The 23,567-nt window shown below is 44.4% G+C and overlaps 1 long non-coding RNA gene across 1 annotated transcript in view; it reads left to right on the forward strand.

Moving 5' to 3' along the window:
- Positions 1-2,461: 2,461 nt before the first annotated feature.
- LOC146776352 (uncharacterized) overlaps positions 2,462-23,567 on the forward strand; it is a 38,872-nt gene continuing 17,766 nt past the window's right edge. The window contains exons 1-6 of the long non-coding RNA XR_014972415.1: positions 2,462-3,277; positions 4,120-4,206; positions 4,353-4,430; positions 4,569-4,648; positions 5,219-5,296; positions 9,600-9,746. This is a non-coding gene — a long non-coding RNA (uncharacterized LOC146776352). The remainder of the gene's footprint in view (positions 3,278-4,119; positions 4,207-4,352; positions 4,431-4,568; positions 4,649-5,218; positions 5,297-9,599; positions 9,747-23,567) is intronic.

Below are 23,567 nucleotides of genomic sequence, written 5' to 3' on the forward strand. Positions count from 1 at the left end.
GTTATAAAAAGAGCGCGCGCCACAAACAATTCTAAGTCATGAATGCATTTCAATGGACCAGTCTTTGCTGAAGAGAGGTTTCCATGAAAAAACAGTGTTTGTTTCAGTAAATAGCAGGGAAGAGCTGCATCAGAGCATGGGAGGCCTGCCTAATGCTGCTTTAGAAAGCCTTGTTATGCTAATGAAGAACAATACTAACACCTTCAGTAAGTGACCCTGAGCCAACAGGGGAGCCAGGCGAATTTAACGAATGAGAGGGTGTGGCGTTAGGGCCAGAGCTGCCAACTTTGGAACTGGGATCCGGGTTTGAGTCTTGGCATTGGCTCAACATCCTGTGATTCTGGGAAATCACTTAACCTCCCTATGTCCAAAAAAACAAAACGTGAGCTTGTGTAATGTAACTGCTGCTCATGTAAGTGCAGTAATACCTTGGGGTTTGAGTTCACGTTATTTAAACTGCAAGAATATAACACAGCAAAGGTAAGATAAGCTTTTATTGTGCTAATGCTTTTCTCTTCACCCATGTGTTCCTGTGCATTTCAACCCATTTTATGGCTGCACTGCCATGCTTTTTATAGTAACTTTGACGCAGACTCCCTCCTTGTGCACTGTCTATTTTTGTTGTAGCCCACCAGTATACCTGTAAAAGACAAACCGTGGCAAAGTAACGTGGCTTTATATTCACATTTATACGTAGCATGCAAGGAAATCAGCCTCATTGAGCCACCAGGCACTCATTCCTTATTCCCCTAAAGTATATATATCTAAATATTTATTAAGTGTGCTTGCTTAGCGTTAGGCGCGTAGCTAGGGGGGGGCGGACCGCCCCAGGCGGCACTAAATTTAGGGCGGCCGCTCGGCACTGGTGGCCCGTTGCGGCGGCCTTAATAATTTATTTAGGGACACAGTGTCACTAAATAAATTATAAAGTCCGCCGCGGCCGCAACGCCGCGCGCGGCCGGGCGTCCCGTTTAAAAGTTTAAGTGCCAGCAGCGCGCTGCGCACTGCGCGCACCTGACCTACTTGGTTGTAGTGCTGAGTACGCCAGTGCGTCAGCGCCTGCTACTGCAATCATTGTCATCTGCCCGATTACGTTGTTGACTGTTGTTGGTTGGTCCCTACCCAGCCTGCTCCAGGGCCGTCAATCTTGAAGAGCGCGCGCCAGCGCTACCAATGACGGCCCTGGGCTACATTTTTGCCCGGCCCTCGCGATGAGAACGTAGCGGTGACGCGTCACGCGCTTCACCACTACGCACTCTCGTGAGGACCCAATTGTGGCCTGGGACAGTCAGTCTGCTGCGTGGATAATTCGTTTTCTATGCAGTGCAGGAGAAAATAAGTTTGTTTATTCCTAATCACCTTTCCTGACCCCTGCAGCTGCTTATCACATCAGGCTGTGACACAAAGTTTGACTAATGGAGTAGTAGGTAAGAGAATGTGTGACTATTTATTTTTCTTTTAAAAATATGCGCAGGCCCAGCAGGACACGTACTTCGTGTGCGCTTCATTTAAACAGTTTTTATCATTATCATGGCTGATGCAGAACAACAATAAGACAATAACAAATGTCCCAATAACGCTGGTGATTAATGATCCGCTGGAGAGCAATAATTTGTCTGTTAGTAGTTTTTAAATGCAGATGAACTGTATTTTGTGTGGAAGCTCAGTGGGTTACTGCCTTTGTCACAGAGATCCCCCTGTTACTTGCAGTTCAGAAGTTACAATCGTAACATAGGACAGTGACCAATGAACTGTCACCAAAGAGCTGCATACAAACATGAATGGTATAGTTTTTTTGTTTTGGGATATAGTTAGAACTTCCTCAGTCTTTCATCATTCTAATGTTGCTAAAATGAGTATGTTTGGGCAGAGATACATTTTTATCAGTAAAGCTGACCCCCATGGAATACTCTTTTAAATCCTAAGGTTTTGTTTCCCCAGATCAAACCCTCTCAAAATATACTGCCCACCAGTATGGATGACATGTGATTCCTACACCTTGTAATCCTCATTGGCTTATGTGACATTCCCTGTAGACTGATTTACATACTTGTATGATTCAGTGTCTCTGTATAATGTGTTCGTGGTGTAAAGTGCTGACACACTACACTGATATGAGTAGCGCTAAACAACAAATGCATATGAGAGAGGGGCTACGGAGCAATGAGGGGCACTGGTGGAGGGTGGCAGTGAGGGAATCTGAGGAGGAGGTAGTTGGAGGGGCTGTGGAGCGATGAGGGGCACTGGTGAAGGGTGACTGCAGGGCTCGAGTCGGGGTAACCAGGCGGGTGGACGGCGTCCCCTCACTTATTTTAACGGGAGCTCGATTACAGGAGCAAATGGAGCCACACATTTACTCTTTGGCCTCTCTGGGGCGAGATTGGAGCTCATTCAGAACGCTGCTCACGCGCTGGCTTCTCTGATGCAATGGCATCTAAGGGGTGAGCGAGGGGAGGCAATGAGTCTGATGGTGCAAGCCACCTTTCGTGACATCACTTGCTGTTGTGACGTCAGCGTCCTCCCACTTCTTTTTTAGGTCGAGGGACCGTCCGGTCTGCGGAAGGCAGAACCTGAAGTCCGGAGATCTTATGATGCTTAGAGTGGCTATTTAGCCCGCCTCTCTTTTTGCCTCTCCTCCATTGGCTGGCTTCCTAAACGGAGGCCAGCCATTGGAGGAGAGAGCCGTCCCTCCAAATAGGCTCCGTCTTTTTCAGATTCAGGGGCGTGTTCCGTGCTGTTCTTTTCACTTTTTAGCCACGCCCTTTTTAGAACAGCAGGAACACGCCCTCGAAGCCGAAAAAGTTTTGAAGCTTCCCGTGTTTTGTCTTGTGTCTGTTTTTTTGGATTGACTTTGTAGGTGTGCCCCGTGTCCTGGCGTCTACGTTCTGCTCCTGAGGATTGTCTTGCTGTTGTGCGTCGAGGGCATGACGAAACTATGCTCCAGGTAAGCCATTTTGTCTGTTTGTTCGTCTCGTCTGCCCCTGATGATCGTCTTGCTCTTGTGCGTCGCGGACATTAGTACACAATCTTATAGGTAATGCAGGTAACTTTTTTGTTTTTGTTTTCTGTGTCCGCCATTTCTTTGTTCGTATCGTGTGCTCCTGAGGATCGTCTTGCTCTTGTGCGTCGAGGACATTAGGAAATAATCGTCTAGGTAAGCCATTTTGTCTGATTTTGTACTAATGTGTATTTTTTTGGACTTTGTAGGTGTGCCCCGCGTCTTCGTTCCTGCATGGACCGCTTTGCCCGTCGTGAATGGACAGCTTTGCGTTTACAGGTAACCCATCTTGACTTTTATTTGTGTCCGCCATTTCTTTGTTTGTCGCGTCTTATTGTGAGGATCGTCTTGCTCTTGTGTGTAAGCACCGTCTCGTCGGCCATAGACTGCTTTGCCCGGTAACTTCTCTTTGATTGCAGGTCATTTTTTTTTTTGTTTTCTGTGTCCGCCATTTCTGTGTTCGTATCGTGTGCTCCTGAGGATCATCTTGCTCTTGTGCGTCGAGGACATTAGGAAACCATCTTCTAGGTAAGCCATTTTGTCTGATTTTGTACTAATGTGTATTTTTTTTGACTTTGTAGGTGTGCCCTGTGTCTTGGAAATGTCATTGATTTTTGTTTTTAACTGCTTTCTACGTTTTTGTGTACCTTCTGTGTTATTTTCCAACTTCACCGTCCCGTCGGCCATAGACTGCTTTGCCCGGTAACTTCTCTTTGATTGTAGCTAACTTTTTTGGGGGTTTTCTGTGTCCGCCATTTCTGTGTACGTATCGTGTGCCCCATGAGGATCGTCTTGCTGTTGTGCGTCGAGGCCATGACGAAACTATGCTCCAGGTAAGCCATTTTGTCTGTTTGTTCGTCTCGTGTGCCCCCGATGATCGTCTTTTTCTTTTGCGTCGCGGACAATAGTATACAATCTTATAGGTAATGCAATTTTTCTGTGTTTGTACTAATGTGTATTTTTTTGGGGACTTTCTAGGTGTGCCCCGTGTCGTGGCGTCTACGTTCTGTTCCTGAGGGTCGTCTTGCTGTTGTGCGTCGCGGACATTATTACACAATCATATAGGTAATGCATTTTGTCTGATTTTGTATTAATGTGTATTTTTTATTGTGACTTTGTAGGTGTGCCCCGTGTCCTGGCGTCTACGTTCTGCTCCTGAGGATCGTCTTGCTGTTGTGCGTCGAGGGCATGACGAAACTATGCTCCAGGTAAGCCATTTTTTGTCTGTTTGGTCGTCTCGTCTGCCCGTGATGATCGTCTTGCTCTTGTGCGTCGCGGATATTAGTATACAATCTTATAGGTAATGCAATTTTGTCTGATTTTGTACTAATGTGTATTTTTTTTTACTTTGTAGGTGTGCCCCGTGTCTTGACGTCTTCGTTCCTGCATGGACAGCTTTGCCCGTCGTGAATGGATAGCTTTGCGTTTACAGGTAACCCATTTTGACTTTTAGTTGTGTCCGCCATTTCTTTGTTTGTCGCGTCTTATTGTGAAGATCGTCTTGCTCTTGTGCGTAAGCGATTTTTCCTTAATATTCTTTTAATGTTCCTTTTTTTTTTTTCTATTTAAGATGTTTATGTGGTGCTGTGACTTGTGACTTATGTGGTGCTGTGACTTGGAGAATACACGTCCGTCTACCGCGACATTCAGGTAAGTTCTTTCTTTAAAAAAGAAAACTAGATAGAGTTTGTGGTTTGTTATATTTTATAATGTTTTTTCTGTTCTTAAAAAATATTTAGCGGTTCAAAAAAAATTATCCTTAAAATTTTTTAGAATTGTTTCGATATTTGTCGAATGTGCTTTTCGCTGCCTTTCATGATTTGGATACGTCAGGGTGGGGCACGTATTTTAAGTAAACGGCAGTTGGGGATATCTTCACGGAAGGTATACAAGTAAGTGCGACATTTTGTTATCTTATTTAGAATGCTTTTTGCTTCTAATGTCATTGATTTTTGTTTTAAACAGTTTTTTTCGTTTCTGTGTACTTTCCTTGTTATTTCCCAACTTCACCGTCTCGACGGCCATAGACTGCTTTGGCTGGTAACTTCTCTTTGATTGCAGGTAACTTTTTTTTTTTTCTGTGTCCGCCATTTCTGTTTTCATATCATGTGCTCCTGAGGATCATCTTGCTCTTGTGCATCGAGGACATTAGGAAACAATCTTCTAGGTAAGCCATTTTTTCTGATTTTGTACTAATGTGTATTTTTTTTTACTTTGCAGGTGTGCCCTCTGTCTGGGCGTCTTCGTTCCTGCATGGACCGCTTTGCCCGTCGTGAATGGACAGCTTTGCCTTTACAGGTAACTCATTTTTACTTTTATTTGTGTCCGCCATTTCTTTGTTTGTCGCGTCTTATTGTGAGGATCGTCTTGCTGTTGTGCGTAAGCTATTTTGCCTTTATATTCTTTTAATGTGCCTTTTTTTTCTATTTCAGATGTGTATCTGGTTCTTTGACTACCGTGTGTGGCTCTGTATGTGTTGGTGGCTCTGTGTGTGTGTGGCTCAGTATGTGTAAGTCTGTGTATGTCTGTGTGGTTCTATGTGTGTAGCTGTGCGTGTCTCAGTGTATGTGTAGCTCAACAAGTGCATAGGTGCCTCTGTGTGTGTATAGATGGCTCAGTATCTTTATGTGGCTAGCTCGGTATGTGTGTTAAGTGACTCTATGTCTCTAGCTAGCTCTGTATGTGTAAGTCAGTGGCTCTGTATGTGGATGTCTGTAGCTCTGAATATTTGTGTGGATAGCTCTCTATCTGTGTCTGGCTGACTCTGTATGTGTGGCTCTGTATGTATGTCTGGGGGATACACTTTGTATGTGTGTGGCTCTGTGTGGGTGGTTCTGTATGTGTGTGGGGTTGGCTCTCTCACTACGTCACTCTCTCTCCCTAACTCTCTCTCTCACTACCTCACTATCTCTCACTACCTCACTATCTCTCACTATACTACACTCTCTCTCACTAACTCTCTACCTTACTCTCTAACTCACTACTCAACTCTCTCTTTCTCACAGCAACACAATATCACTACAACAGTAACTATTTCTCACTCTAACACACTACTTAAAAACTTCACTCTCTCTCTATCTCACTACCTCACTCTCTATCACTACATCACTATCTATTTCTATCTCACTCTCACTACCTCACTATATCACAACACACTCTCTCAAAACTTTCACTACATCACTCTCTCACTACCTCACAACTCCACTCTCTCTTTCTAACTCACTAGTTCACTCTCTCTATCTCACTACCTCACTCTCTCTCTCAAATACACTAAGTCACTTACACTCACTCTTTTACTACCTCACTCTATCTCACTACTTCACTACATCACTCTCTGTTTCTATCTTAATACCTCACAACATCCCTCACTACCTCACTCTCTCTTTCACTACCTCAATCTTTCTCTATCTCACAACATCACTCACTGTTTCTATCTCACTACGACAGAAAATACCTCTCACTCACTAACTCACTAACTCACTCTTTCACTACCTCACCCTCTATCTACCTCACTCTCTCTCACTACATAACTCTATACATCACTACTCCCCTCTATATCACTACCTCACTATCTCACTACTTCTCTCTCTAAAAAGATCACTACCTCACTCTCTCACTACCTCACTCTCTATATCACAACTTCACTCTCTCTTTAACTCACTACATCACTCACTCTCTATCTCTCTACCTCACTCTTTCTATCTCACTAACTCACGTTCACTGTCTCTTCCACTACCTCTCTCTATCTCACTACATCACAACACCACTCTGCTTACATCTCACTACCTCACAACATCCCTCTCCCTCACTACATCACTGTTTCACTACCTCACTCTCTCACTACATAACTCTCTCTACCTCACTATTCCACTCTATCTCACTACCTCACTATCTCACAACTTCTCTCTCTCAAAACATCACTACCTCACTCTCTAGCTCACAACTTCACTCTCTCTCACTCACTACCCCAATCACTCTCTATCTCACTACCTCACTCTTTCTATCTCACTAACTCACTTTCACTCTCTCTTTCACTACCTCTCTCTCTATCTCACTACATCACAACATCACTCTATGCTTATATATCACTACCTCACAACATCCCTCTCCCTCACTACCTCACTCTTTCACTACCTCACTCTCTCTATCTCACTACCTCACTCTCTATCTACCTCACTCTCTATCTCACTACCTCACTCTATCTACCTCACTCTCTCTCACTACCTCACTCTCTATTTCAACACCTCTCTCTCTCTCTATCTCACTACCTCACTCTCTCTCTGCTAATGCAATAGGTATCACATATGCAAAAAAAAAGCTAATGCCAATAGAAATGACAATGCCATTTATTTAGGGATACAAAAATGATAAAAAAATAATTAGCAATACCAATAGCTCTACCTATAATATTGCCGAGACCATTGCATTGTAAATGCTTGTTTAGGACTTGTGCCCTGGGTGACAGTGAGGGAATCCGAGGAAGAGGTCATGGTGTGGAGGGGGAGCTAGGGTGAGATGAGGAGCACTGGTGGAGGGTGGTAGTGAGGGAGTCTTGAGTAGGAGGTCATGAGGGGGAGAGGCTACAGAGAGATAAGGGGCACTGGTGGATGGTGGCAGTGAGGGAGTCAAGGAGGAGGTCATGAGGGGGAGGGGCTATGGGGAGATGAGGGGCACTTGTGGTGTGAGGCAGTGAGGGAATCTGAGGAGGAGGTCACTAGGGGAGCCATGGAGGGACGAGGGGCACTGTTGGAAGGTGGTAGTAAAGGTATTTACGGAGAAAGAGGTTATTAGTGTGGTGCCAAAAAAGACTTTCGCATCAGCGCTAAAGCCGGCCCTGTCATGGCCTTTCTGTTTTTGTTTATTTAATTAGCAGTCGGGTCATAAGGGCTACTGTGGAACATACTTTAAAGTGTGTGCTAATTATATTTACTGCTATATTCAATGTTTTAAGTTTGAAGGTGATTTTACTAATATTTTTACCGGGAAAAAGCAAAGTGGAGCCCGATGGTGCCTGATATGGGGCTGGGGCCCAAGGTCAGCTGTGAGATAAGGTGTACTGGAGAGACGAGTAGTGGAGAATCAGGCCTGTAAGGGAGAGCGTTGCCGAGTCCGGGGTCAGGTGGAGGTAGTAATGAAGAGGGATTCTCCCTGAAGGCTCGCACAAAGGGAGCCTGTAAGGGAGTGCGTTGCAGAGTCCGGGGTCAGGTGGAGGTAGTAATGAAGAGGGATTCTTCCTGAAGGCTCACACAGAGGAAGCCTGTAAGGGAGTGCGTTGCAGAGTCCGGGGTCAGGTGGAGGTAGTAATGAAGAGGGATCCTCCATGAAGGCTCGAACAGATGGAGCCTGAGTAGTATCACTTGCCTGATACTCCCACCTCAGAAACCTCCTCTTCCCATCAAAGGAACATTACATGGAAAGTGACAATATTTAGAAAGAGATTTGGAAAAGAGTGAGTTTTACTGGTCCTTATAAGACTAAGAAGAGATAAAGGAGGTCCCTGAAGCAGGCCTGCCCAGACATATATGCGACAAATCGAGCCCGCAGTGGCCCACCCAAATGCACCCTTGGCCCACCCAAATAAAAATTCCTGGAGCCGGGCCTGATGTGTGGCAAGAATATTTGTGCATGTTTGTTGTGTGGCATTGCTCTGTGGTGGTGTTTTTAAGCTGCCTCATCTGGAGGCATCAGACTGGGCCTCAGTGGGTTTATCCTGCTGGCTACGATGCATGCTAGTATTTTACAATGAACATTTATGTGCGATGGGGATAGTGATATGTATGGTAAGGGTTGAATGGTCACACAGTGTTAAAGATCCTCAACCCTTTACGTTCAAAGAATGGGTGAGCACAGCTCTAAACTGTTTGAAGCTGAAAGCATGGCTCTCCACAGAGAAGAGGCATGGGGCTTCAGAAAGCATTCCATAAGCGATCAATGACTGGGTGTATAATAATGTTAACAGACAAATCTTGTAGTTCCAGCATCTGAGCAGTACTTCCAAAATAAAGACCCATTACACACATTAAAATCCCACTCCACATTGAGGAAGAATGTAACAGCTTGGACCCAGGGGCTTAGTTGATCCTCGACCATTTACATTCAAACAATGGATGTCTGAAGCTGACAGCATGGCACTCCACAGAGCAGCCCTGCCCTGGCACTGCTTCCCAGCCCGTGTCTCTCGGGCCCTGGGTAGACTTGGGGGTAGGTTACAGGCTCAGCCCACAGGACAGGCGGCTCTCGGCTTCCCACCATTGGCTGCACTTCCAGCCCATTAGGATAATGAAGCCCTCTCTCCGGTTGCCCGAGCGGCTAATGCCGTTTTCTGGAAACCCTCCTCATTCTCTTGATCACTCCCTGGCCTCTCTCCCTCACACACTCCCCATTCTCTTCATCACTCCCTGGCCTCTCTCCCTCACACTGGCCCTTCTCATTCTCTTCCTGTCTCGCCTGTTGGTCGCCCCCCTAAGTATGTGCATCTACAGTCCCACTACCAATTTGCCTGCCTCTACTCCTTCATTACCTACCGCTGCTCTCTGACACAAGCCTGACCATGTTATTGCACGTTCTTTTTTCTTCCTGCATCGCGTCCTCTTCCATGAAGTCCCCTCCCTGTCCGGAGTGTGTCTTGCTGTGCCTTGCCCTCCCAGGTTCTTTCGTACCCTCCGTCCCCAGACGTGAACCAACCCCTGCCATAGAGACCCTGGCTCTGGCTGCCACCACTGTGGAGTGCTGCTGGAGGCTGAGTGAGGTAAGAGCTAAACTTTTTCAGAGGGGATATTTAGTGAGTGGCAGAGTGGCAGCATAGCTGCCAAGTTTTCAGATGTGTGACATTTTCTCATAACTTCAGTGTAATTATGATTGACATTTCAACGATTATGAGCATAGCTGCCAAGGTTTCAAATTGCTATGTGTGACATTTTCATAATTAAATTGTAATTATGAGTGACATTTCAACGACTATGAGTGACACTTTTTTGCGAGCAAAACTCAAGCAATGAAGACGAGGGAAACATATATATATAAATATATATATATATATATCAGTAATTACACCCATTTGAGCAATGAGAAACTCTAAGAAGACTAAAACTGGTGCAAATGTCTGCGGCGGCGGACTCATAATTGCAATAAAATTATGAAAATATCACACCTAGCAATCTGAAAGCTTGGCAGCTATGCACTTTGAGGCTGCTCTTTACCAACTGACGTTGGAACTACTCAAAACAACAATGTACAGTAGAACTCTTCTTACTGTGTATCATCTGTGACTTGTCCATGCACATCAAGGGTTGAATCTCTTTGGCAGTACCCCCATATAAGTCATGTAGATTGCACAATTTTCTTCTCTAATGTATAATTCAGATGTAGCTTACTCAAATTATTTTAACTTATGTTGGTAATAGATTTTAATGGGCACATCTAACAGGGGGTCACAGTAGTATAGCACAATACAGCCCATCCCATAATCTCCATGATTATCTCATGTACACCCAGGGTTCGATTCCCTGGCTTTACATCCCTTAATTTTCAGTTTGATTGTTATTGTCTTCTTTAATTTAGCCATAATGTGTGGTATTAGTTTGGCAATATATTTAAATAGACCCACCTAACAGCATCTCATGTAAGTTTAGCATAATGCAGCCTACCTGGTATGCTCAAGACGGGGAACAACCTTTACAACGCAACTTTTACAACGCACTACCTTTACAACGCATTTTTTACAACGCATAATCCATTACAACGCATGACATTACAACGCATGACACTACAACGCATTTTTAAAAACTACCTTTACAACGCATTCCATTACAACGCATACTACCATTACAACGCATACCATTACAACGCATAATATTACACTACACTATCCAACACTTACCCTACTGTTGCACCCCCTGGAGTTAGAATAGTAATTTTTACCCCTATACTATCCAACACTTACCCTACTGATGCACCCCCTGGAGTTAGAATAGTAATTTTTACCCCTATACTATCCAACACTTACCCTACTGATGCACCCCCTGGAGTTAGAATAGTAATTTTTACCCCTATACTATCCAACACTTACCCTACTGATGCACCCCCTGGAGTTAGAATAGTAATTTTTACCCCTATACTATCCAACACTTACCCTACTGATGCACCCCCTGGAGTTAGAATAGTAATTTTTACCCCTATACTATCCAACACTTACCCTACTGATGCACCCCCTGGAGTTAGAATAGTAATTTTTACCCCTATACTATCCAACACTTACCCTACTGATGCACCCCCTGGAGTTAGAATAGTAATTTTTACCCCTATACTATCCAACACTTACCCTACTGATGCACCCCCTGGAGTTAGAATAGTAATTTTTACCCCTATACTATCCAACACTTACCCTACTGTTGCACCCCCTGGAGTTAGAATAGTAATTTTTACCCCTATACTATCCAACACTTACCCTACTGTTGCACCCCCTGGAGTTAGAATAGTAATTTTTACCCCTATACTATCCAACACTTACCCTACTGTTGCACCCCCTGGAGTTAGAATAGTAATTTTTACCCCTACACTATCCAACACTTACCCTACTGTTGCACCCCCTGGAGTTAGAATAGTAATTTTTACCCCTATACTATCCAACACTTACCCTACTGTTGCCCCCCTGGAGTTAGAATTGTATTTTTTACCCCTATACTATCCAATACTTACCCTACTGTTGCACCCCCTGGAGTTAGAATAGTAATTTTTACCCCTATACTATCTAATACTTACCTTAAATGTAATTTAATATTATGCGTTGTAATGGTATGCGTTGTAAAGGTAGTATGCGTTGTAATGGAAATGCGTTGTAAAGGTATTTTTTAAAAATGCGTTGTAGTGTCATGCGTTGTAATGTCATGCGTTGTAATGGATTATGCGTTGTAAAAAATGCGTTGTAAGTGCATGCGTTGTAAAAGTGTGCGTTGTAACGTCATACATCCGCTCAAGACTCACCTATGTACATCTACTTCCTTTAATCTAGATGTATTTCACTTACATTTTAGCAGCTGACAATCACACTTAACATGCTTGATGTCGTCTTTGTCTTGTATCTATTTATTTGCCCTGTACATTTCTTTATTTCGAAACATTGACCATTCTTGGCCGACATCACTGTGGTGGAACATGCTTCACCGCCTACGAACCAATAAGGCCCAGGGCTTGATTCTCAGGTAGCATCTTTCAACATTCCATTGCATTGTTTGCTTTCTTTTATTGTAATTAATTTTCGAATTACATTTGTGACGGTTAATTCTTAACGTTGCGCCGAATCTCTGTATTTCCACCAGATGACTTGGCATTACATACACATTATGCAGCAACAGTGTTTTGTGCAAGTGTGTTAATGGGTCTCACATGAGTGTTGCAAACAATCATCCAACTGGCCTCCTCCAGGCGACAAACTATCTTATCTTATGCTGCGTGCAGTCTATTTTATACTGTGTGTAATACAATATTTAAATTAATTGCATACATACTCTGCTTTCTGTCACAGGCCATGCCCTCATAGCAGCATAAATACAAGTCACTATTCTGTGCGCCAACAAGGATTCAAATCAGTGACCCTCCGGCTACAGACTTAGACATCTGAAGTGATCAAATCAACCAACTGAGTTTTCTGGCAGCGCAAAACATTCCCCGTTGAGCTAAGGTTAGGGAGCCTTTTAGCCATTTGAAGGTGCTTATTTTCATTTCTTTACAGTCTCCTGCTGAACTTCCATCTATCGTACCCTAACCCAACCCTCTTTCACTTCTATACAGTTTCTCCTCTCAACAATTCATTGTCTTTCTTTGACCTGCACCTCTTACCTACTGTTCCATTTTCCTTTTCACATAATCCCAAGCCTCTGTTTTTATTTTACATTCACCACTCTTTCCCTCACAACTATCTTTTTGAGTTTCCTCTCACATTAAAATCTTCCCCTTTGCACCAGTTTACCATTCCAGTGTGTCCTATACCTCACTCTTTCATACTCTCAGAGAATTTCACTCCGTTACAGCTCAGATGCTCGCCTACCTATCTTCTACCGTCACCTTCATGCTTCACAGTGCTCTACTCCATTCAACATTAAGTCAAACTCTTAATCTCTTCTTGCCTATATCTCAAATGCATCTTTATGAGTCTAATTTTCTCACTTCCATCTCCTTTGGTTTTACCTCTTGAGTGCAACTAGAACTTGCATTCTATCACATTCCTGTTTTCCTCTCGCTTCCACCTTTTTTCTCACATTCGTTGTTTTCTAGTCACCCTCTCGTCCCTAGTACTCCTTCACTCCTCTAATTGCTTTCTCTTTGTTCTCTTCTCATCTCCAGTTGTGTCTGGTATCGTATTATAGGACAATGTGTTTCTTGTGCGAGAAAGAATACGCACAATACCAGGCAGAGCTGTTCTGGACCAGCAGATTTAGGTAGTGCGAGTATCGCTGTGAAAGACCTATTTATTAATCTCCTGACATCTTCTTGATTTGTTGCCTTTCTGTAGCAGGCTCTCGTGGCCTTTTGTGTGCTTGTTTGTTGATTTAATGCCCGCCAGTCAGCTATTATGATCACACACATTTGTTTTTATTAGGTACATCATGAGTGCATTTAAGCCCATTATGAGATTTAACCAATTTGATTTTGCTTTGGGGTTGTGCTAAAAAAGTGGCGCAATCCCAATGCAAACTCTGGGCCTCAATTAATTTTACATTTTTTTTAAAACCCTGCTACAAAGAAATTGGCAACAGGGAGAAGCATGTTAGTAGATCTTTTATGCTTAATTGGTTACAAAGTCTGCATTTTCTAATATTTTTATAGGGTTAAGGCATCTGCTGCAGAGGTGCCCAGTAACTATCAGGGTATAATAATTGGTGAGAACCCTGGAGGTTAAAGTATTTCTTGGAGAAATTTCTGTTATGTGTAGTCCCAGATCTGACTCAAAGTAGCATAGAAGGTTAACGTGCCTGCAAAGCACACCATGTAATATGCAGATGACAGATTTGTTTTAATGTAGCTAGGTAAGGTTACTGCTTTGAACACAGATCCTTTTGGTACTTGCAGTCCATAAATAGTAAGCCTTTTAAAATAGCACAGTTAGCTTTGTAGGATATGTGACTGCTACAACTTTTAACCCTCACTGACTCAAGCAACACATCTTGTACACTGATTTACACGCTTGCATGATTTATTTTCAATCTGTATGTTATGTAAATCGCTCTGAAACCCTGCATTGGGATGTGTAGCGTTATAAAAGAAAGTAAAATATTGCTATTTAAATTGTGTTTAAATACTGGGACAGACCAACACATCTGAGATACTTACAGTTCATGCACTTACATAAAGGGGCCAAACAAAGTCAAAAACATGCCTCTCTTAAGTACCTATGAAGAGATAACCAGCTGTGTGCTTTTGTTTCCCTCCGTTGTATTTACTCTGGGGGCCCAGCAGGAGCTAAATTATATCTATGCCCGCAAGCACTGCACTGCTCACAAAATGTACCTCGCCGGCGAGTTGCCACGCTATGACAGCTGGGACGTGATGTGACGCCCCCCTCCGTATGGTAATCAATGTACAGAATGGTCAGATAACAAGACAGTGAGGGTTACAAGGTGTAGGAGTCGCATGCCCTTCTTAGCTCACTGTATTTTATTGCAATTTAAACAGAGCAGACTACAAGCTAACATTTTTAAATGGATGTATTTATCCGTTATTCTTTTTATTATGAATATCTTTCTTTTTCTTATTCTTTCAAGCTTAGTTAAGATGAAGCGAATAAAACCAAGTGGTGCAGCCTTTAGAAAAAAGAAAAAGGCCAGAGAGGAACAATTAAAAAAGTATGAAGGTGCACTACTGAAATACCTCAGTCGCGAAACAGAAACTACTAGTACTACTACTACTGTTACTGAAGCAATTTCCGAATCTGAATTCAAAACATCATCAAAGTCAAGTGATCCTTCAACTTCAACAAGTGATAAGGGGTGTAACCAACAAGAAATTCCAGCTGTTGACTTAAAAGATGTTGGTCTTTGGCCAAGTAGGATTAAAGATGACACACGTATCTTACTGGTAGGACAAGGGGGGTCTGTGGTTCAACATCTAGATTCTGATTTTGGTGAAGTCATTCGTGAGGGTGCTTTAATCAAAGGACGAACCAGAAAACTTACACGCGAGTGGGTTTTTCAAACTCTGCCAAATAATGAAAAAAAATTGAGATCGTGGTTGGTGTACTCTCCTTCCAAGAAAGCTCTTTACTGCTTTTGTTGCAGACAATTTGCAGACAGAAGTCATTCAAATTTTGATTCTACAGATGGATTCAACACGTGGTGGAAACTCAATCCTAAAATTTTCGATCATGAATCTAGTGTGGCCCATGTTCGATGTTTCACACAATGGAAGGAGTTGGAAATTAGAATCCGATGTGGAGCAACAATTGATAAAAAGGCACAAGAACAAGTTGAAAACGAAGTAAAGAAGTGGAGGGAGATACTTTCAAGATTGTTGGATATCATTAGATTTCTAGCTAAACAAAATTTGGCTTTACGGGGTCACCGAGAAGGAATTCATTGCAAGACTGATGATGAACCTGAATCAACAGGAAATAGAGGAAATTTTCTAGAGTTAGTTAATTTGTTGGCGAAATACGATCCAGTGCTACGTGAGCATACTGTAAGAATTAAGCTGGGAAAATAGTATGCTAAATCCTATATGTCGCCTACTATCCAGAATGAGTTTATAGAACTTTTGGGAGAAAAAGTAAGAAGCAAAGTTATCGAGCAAGTGAAAGAAGCAAAGTATTTTTCTATGATATTCGACAGCATCCCTGATATTTCTCATAAGGATCAGACGAGCCAAGTTTTACGCTATTTTATGATCAATGGAAATAAAGTGATGGTTGTGGAATCATTTGTCGATTTCATTGAAACAAAAGGTAAAACCGCTGAGAATATTTCAACTATGATTTTGCAGAATTTAGAAAGCAACGGAATTGATATTCAAAATTGTAGAGGACAAGCATATGATAATTCTGCTTTGATGGCTGGTCAACATACTGGCGTTCAAAGACGCATCAGGGAAATTAATGGAAAAGCAGAATTTGTCGCATGTACAAATCACTCGCTGAATTTGGCTGGTTTACATGCAGCTTCTGTTGCAGTGAATTCTGTTACCTTTTTTGGAACTGTGGAGCGTTTGTTCGTGTTTTTTTCTTCCTCGACCCATCGCTGGGATATTCTGACTTCAGTCACTGGCCAAAGTGTGAAGCGTGTAAAAGAAACTCGGTGGAGTGCACGGAGAGATGCTGTGAGGGTTGTAAAAAAAAATTACTCAAAAATCTTAAGTGCTGTAGAACGTTTAACTGGTGAAGAAGAAAATAGAGTTACCAGGTCAGATGCTGGTGTGGTGCTTGTTGCTTTACAATATTTTTCCTTCCTGTGCTTTCTTGGCCTGTGGGAATCCATCCTTGTAGAAATTAACGACACTCAGGTCTACCTCCAAACCAAAGGATTGAATATACAATAATGTGACATAAAACTCAATGCTTTAAAAGCATTTCTAACTGAAAATAGGTGTGAATTAATTAACAATTCAGTAGCTTACGCCAAAGAAATTTGTGATGATCTTGGGATAGTCATGGATCGTCGGTGTAGAAAGAAGAAACTAATGGCAGGTGAAGAATCACGAGATGCTGAATTGTCATACGAAACTGAGTTGAGGAGAGAAATGTTTTCTTCACTGGACAGAGTGATCCAAGAAATCACCACAAGATTTCAACAACTTCATGTTCTTGCTGAAAAATATGCTTTCCTTACTCCATCAAATCTTTTGAATGATAAATACAAATGTCAACTAAATCATTATCGTGATGACATTAATGAGGAAGAGTTCTTCGTTGAGAGAAAAAGACTTCAGAGTTTTATTTCTGTTGCTGCTACGCAACACGAAACAGAGACCTGGAAGGACAGTCCCCTTGAACTTTTGCAGTTTATTCTAAAATACAGTCTTGAGAACTCCGTTCCAAATATTGTAATACTACTGCGAATTTTCCTCACAATTGCTGTAAGTGTTGCTAGTTGTGAGAGGAGTTTTTCTAAATTGAAATTGATTAAGAATTACCTAAGATCTACAATGAGTGCCTTATATTTAAGAAATCTTGCCATACTGTCTATAGAACAGCAACTGAGTGATGAAGTAGACTTCGACGATGTCATCGATGATTTTGCCAATAGAAAAGCAAGAAAAATAACATTTTAGAATGTTGGATTTAAGTTTTACTTGAAAAATAAACATAGTGTTTTCATTTACTTTCCTATACATCATTTTGAATTTTTGTTGTATTTTTGGTGTGTATTAAGAGGGGCTGCTAACTAAAACAATATTTTTTTATAATATTACAAGACCTAATAATAAAGTCATATTAACCTTTCAGTGTTGTTTTCAGTGAATTTACTATAATGAATTCATGTCTGTCTCCCTCCCCCCCCCTCACCCTTCTTGTGCAGGGGGCCATCCCGCCATGTTTGGGGTACAGATTCTGAGGTGGGCATGCGGGACCCCAGGCCAGAGCGGTCTTTGGCACCGAACGACAGGTTATTGATAAAGATCTGATTGACTGTCCTAATCCTCCGCAGTTAACCGGTCGATGGCCCCTCCACTCCCCTCCCTTCACACACCAGGGGCTGAAGGTAAACCCCACCCGGCAGTGTGCAAGCCTTGCCATTCCGTACTTGACACATTATTATGATTTTACTGTTCTTGTAGACTTTTAACACTGTTGGTTACCATGAAAGTAATGTGAAAACAAAATCGCAGAAAAATGTAATATTTCTTGTTTCATCTGAATATTCAAGGAGTGCCGCAGCGCCGGAACAGTTTGTCCCGGGTCTTGGATAGAGTTGAACAAGTTCCCATGGCCCTCACAACTGTGTTTAAGGATTGTGATCATAATGTGTCGCCCCTCCCTGTATTTTAGCTTTGGGCCCCCAGGCAGGCTGTGCACCATGTGTGTGCTGAGGCTGCTGTGAAGGAGAGATGCACTATTACCAGCTGGTTTTGGGTACCAAGAGCACATGTCTTTTTATTCCCAGGGAGTTGGTTGCTGCTGCTTGGAAGTAATGACAGGGAGCGACCCCTGGTTGTTGCCTTTGGGCCACCAAAGTGGGCTTTGTATCCGGTCTGTGTTGGCAAGGTGGAGCTGACTGACCCCTTTGTGCTGCGTTTAGTTTTAAGGGCACACAGTGAGTCATTCCCTGTGAATAATTAATTTGCTGTTTTTGAAAGATAAAGAATCACAGGCTTCGACACTGTTAAGTTGGTTTTGGGTCCACAGAGCACATCACGTTTGTGCAGGTCCCCACTGCTTTAATGGGGGGGACCATGATGTATGGCCATTTAATGACAGCTGTAGATGAAGGTTACATGAACAGTGTCATGTATGTGCATGTTTGCATTGTGTTGAGGGGATTACCAGGTAATTGTTCACTCAGCTCTCTGATGGATGTCACATGCGGTTTTTCTGAGTCCCCAGATAGATCATGCAGTCTGTGTGTTCTCTTTTGTACTGCCAGTCACCGGTGTATTCAACTGTGTAGCCTTGGACCGTGTCATGTATGTGCATGTAACTTGCATGATCAAGGTAACTATTAGCGGCGATACTACGTGTCTCTCGGACCTCTTTGAAGTGCATGCCCTCCCCCTCCCGGGGGGGGGGGGGGGCGGAAACCTGAGGGATAGCCCCGGGCGCCACAAGCTCTAGCTACGACAGACTCTAACAGGAATTCCTGCAGTGGCAGTTACTTCATGAGGGCGGAGGGCTTGCCCTCCCCCCCGCCCCATGGAAACCGGGCTAATTGTGAAAAATAAAATGGCCATGAAATGATTTCATTGACATTTTAGTTTTCACAGAGGGACGCTGCAGCAACCAGCCTGCAGTGTCCCCAAGCCGGCAGAAATGCGGGGGTGTCCTCTGCTGCCGATTGGCAGCAAAGGACAGGAGCAGTGGCTGGCCAGACACTGCAAAGTACGCATGTCAGTTTGGCCAGCAGTCATACTACAGCCAGCCTGACAGGCGCACTTTGCAGCTCTCCACTCATCTAGCTCAGACAGCTTGATGGAGACCAAGTACAGTCCTCCAGGGCCTGAAGGAGCGTCCAGCCGGCCCGCTCCACCCAACCCAGGGGCTTCTCTCATGCTGGTTAATAAAATGAGAGCATCATCTGTATTGGTTAGGGGAGCTCTTCCACAGCAGCCTGCAGATTCAGAATACCGAGGAGGAAGCACAGTGGAGGGTAAATACCTTTTTATTTTTATTTTATTTCAAATGCTAGTGTACTAATTGTATTCTGGACTTTTAGAGGGAAGGCTTTTTTTTCTAAATATTTTAATTTGGTTTGAAATCAAGTAGCATACAGCACAGTACTGTCAAGACATTTTGGTCTATAATACATCTTTCGTAATCAGCATATTGTGCCCTTTACTTTGTGACATTTCAGGTGTGGGTTAGAGTGAACATTGTTTATATATAGACATAGGTGCTTGACAGCTGGAAATGCAATATTAACATCGCAGTGGATGCTTACAACTTGGAGTCCAGTGATTGCTTATATAGAGACATAAGTACTTGGCAGCTGCAAATGCAACACAAACATTTCGGTTTTCGCCTACAACTTGGAGCAGAGTGCTCAACCCCTTCCCCCCTCCCACCTTGAACTCGCTTGAGTGGTCTGGATGACCTTACGTGTATTCTGCACCTGAAGGGGGCCAAGAGCACCTGGAGGATTGGGGGGTAAGGCCAGTGGACCTGGAGCGGCTCTTCAATCATTTACGTTCCAATGAGTGGTGGTCTGGTATGGACGGGTGGCTCATATTCGTTAGTTCCTTAGTCGTTGGTGGAGAAAAATTTAAATTTTTCTAGTAAGTGGAACCACTCCATCGAGATGGGTTTTTTCCAAAGCCTTCTGTATTCCTCCCGCTGTAGGGCCTCTCTTTCTGCCGTGGCCCCATGTATTACTTCCTCCCCCACGCTTCCTTTCTAGGTGCAGAGTGGGATTTCCAACACTGTGTGAGCATTTTTTGGCCAATATTAGGTAGAGGGCAGTGAAGCAGCGCAGCACCGCAGCTTTTTTCGGAAGTAGGGACAGGCTCAAGATGCACACTTCTATGGACAAGCAAGAAGGTCCTTCAGACAGGAGCACCAGGCCTGCAGTGACCTCCCCACAATACTCATGCAAGGAGGAACAGGACCAGAGCATGTGGATCAAGTCATCCTCAGGCAAGTGTCAGCGGGGGCATTCTGAGGGGGCAGTTGGATACACTGCATGTGTGGCGTTAAATATGCTCTGTGTAATAGTGAGAGCTGCATACATTTAAATCGGACATTACGAGACACTCGTTTGGGGTATTCAAGAACAAGTGCCCACTCTTTGTCCGTGAAGGCTCTCGCAATATCTGTCTCCTATTTATGCCTAAGGAGCAAAATGGAACTTCTAAGTGTTCTCTCACGCTCCTGTATAGCCATCTGACCAAGTGGCTTCCATGGCCCATTTTGTGTAAGGCCTGTAGGAATTTGAATGTGAGGGGCTCTCGTTGGTCCACGAGCCAGTGTTGCGGACAAAGTGTAGTATGCTAGCGTGGGTTAAAAACAATGTATGAAGTACCTCATGGGTGCGTACAAACTCAGCATGGGGCATTAGGGTTTTGTCAGTGAATAGGGATCTCAGTGTCTCTACTCCAGCCTCCTCCCAAGGCGCCAGTCTGTGGGCTGTCAAGATACCGTGTGGTGTAGGCAGCCCGCAAAAGGGGATGTTTGAGGAATATGGGCTAGGTGTGTTAGTGTACTTCAATGCTACTTTCCAGTAGTGTATTGCTGTCTGGAGAAGTAAGGGAGTTTCTCTTGGCTTCTCAGATTCAGGGCAAAGTAAAGCTTGTAGTGTTCCCAGCCATAATTGTGCAGGTGTGTAACCAATTTCAAACAGGTTATGGCCAACTAGTCAATATGCTAGCCACTGTAATTGTCCAACTATACAATATGCTTTAAAGTCCGGGGCTCCCATACCACCCTTGGCTGTGGGCAATTGTAGTTTGGCGAGGCTTATCCAGCGGCGTCCCAGTCCCCATACCAGGGTTATCAATAAGGAGTCTGACATTTTGAATACCCAAGCTGGGACCACCATGGGCAGATTGACAAAGTGGTACAGTATCCTTGGTAACATAACCATATTGGCCACTGCAAGTCGCCCTGTCGTGGACAATGGCAATTTAATCCAGAAGGCTACTTGTGACTTTAGGGAGTTAATTGTACATATCAGGTTTCCATCCAATGCATCGCATGTGTCTTTATATATCTGGATACCTAGGTATTTGAAGGTGATTGGTTCTGCCTTGAGCTGCGCCATTCTGAATTGCAACACAGGCAGGTTATAATCATCATAAAAGGAATATGCTATTGATTTCAAGGCATTTAAGTATAGTCCCAATATGGAGCCAAATCGGGTTAAGAGATCCGCCAGTGGGTGTAAGTCCATTCGTATGTCCTTAAAGTACAACAGCATATCATCGACTTATAGAGATACCAAGTGTGTGACCGGGCTTATCGGTATACCATAGGTTCCCATTGTTTTGCGTAAATGTTGGGTATGGGGCTCTAATGCTAATACACATAAGAGCGGCAATAGGAGGCAGCCTTGACGCGTCCCTCGGAATATCTGATAGGCGGGGGAATTTTTGTGACCTGTTTTTGCTCGTGCTGTGGGCATGGTATAAAGTAACTTTACCAAATGGCAATAGTTGGGGGGAATCCCACATTTTCTTAGTGCCGCAAGCATATAATTCCAGCTCAGTTTGGGGCTCACCAGGGGCGCAATGGACGGAATGGATGCTGGATCCCAACTTCTCTCACCAACCTCCTTCGCCCAACAAGGTCAAAGTCAAAGAGGGAAGGTGGGGAAGAAAGGAAGACAAAACAAGGAAAGGGAGAAGGAGAATGTCCACTGGTCTGTCCGATGCGATGTTACCAGGAGTCCTACTGGAAAAAAACACACATAAGTAAGACTCTCTTATGAGTAATGATCATTTACACATATATATGTGGCTATTCTAATGTTCTACCTGTTGCAAGATCAGCTGTTGCATGTAGGAAGAATCACCAAACTAGAGCTAGAGACTCACAGAATGTGTCTAAAAGTAAACACACACTACTATTCATGTGGACTGCAGAATTTACACTACAAACAATGATAGAAATTAATCATATCCGGGGGCGGAGCTTGCCGCAGCACAAGATGGCCGTGTAGAGTTAGAGCTCCGCGAGCCATCAGCACTCCACTCCAGTTATCCTGACAATCGTCGCACTATCCTGTATGAAACTTCCCGATATCGACACAGCAGGAGGAGCGCTGCAGATCGATGCCCTCCCGGAGCTCAACGACTCCCTGGAACAGCCGGAGACAGCCGCGAGGCCTGCACACGTGAGTGAGGGACGGAAGTGACCGCGCTTGCATCGAGCTGCTTCCCGCTGCTGCGAGCTGAGGCACGGAGAAGCGCTCAGTACTACCATCTGGCCCTTTTTGAAGCTTGCCTGGACCTGATATCCCCCTTTTGTGCCCCCCACTGGCCACCGACTGACTTCTCCTGCGGCTACGTCGGCCCCTTGCCGCGACTCCTGGACGGGCGGTGCCGCTCCGGGGTTTGACGGGCCGTGTCGGGGGTTCGGTGTGTGGCGGGGCCACTACGGCCTCTACACAATCCCCGCCTGAAGATCCTGAAGGCGCTCCGGCTGGAGAGCGGGGGGAGCATGCCCACGCCCCAGCAGTTCACCGCCTGGGAGAGCACTGTACTTGTGGGCGCCAGGGGCACCCTGCCAGGACTGCTGTCCCCCCGACGTTAGGGGCCTTTAAATAACGCTGATGCCTGCTACCAGCTGGGACACACCGATCACCATCTGCACGACTACCGGGAGCGGTCATCGCGGTAACGGGAGGGAGGTGCTGTTATCGCCCCCTCTCTTTATCTCTATTTCCCGGTGTGGCTGTGAAAGGAATGGGGTGGCCTCCTGGCCTGCGAGAGGTGACTCAGCGCCTGGACGCCTGCACTCACTCGGCGCCGGCGGGCTTGATCTTAGACTCCACGGGTCCTGGGATTGGAGCTCCGGATTGGAGGCGGGGGGCCCGGCTGTATCCTGCCCCTCTGGCACGTGGACACCGTTTGGTTGGAGGTACATCCCTAATGTCTGGGGCAGCCATGGATAGCTGTTAGTGCCTTGTCCCTATACTGCGGATTGCCCTAGTGGAGATTGTTGACCCCCCTCCCTCCAAGTTACACACGAGGACGGGGTGGGTACGCTCTCACCAATGCTGCTGGCTTGTTGTTAAATCTCCACAGGGAGCTCCCTCTGATCACCGCTTTCAAGGATCCTGACAATACTCTTGGAGCGCAGAACCGGCGATAGCTCCTATCTCTCTTCTATAATCCTTGAGATCGGGCTGGGCTACCCTTCTTGCCCCCAGGGTGGACAAGACCCAGACCAAGCTCCAGTTCGACGCCAAGAGCACCAGAATAAGGGAGACGGATG

The sequence above is a fragment of the Triturus cristatus genome, chromosome 12, assembly GCF_964204655.1.
Source record: "Triturus cristatus chromosome 12, aTriCri1.1, whole genome shotgun sequence".
NCBI classification, from domain to species: Eukaryota; Metazoa; Chordata; class Amphibia; order Caudata; family Salamandridae; genus Triturus; species Triturus cristatus.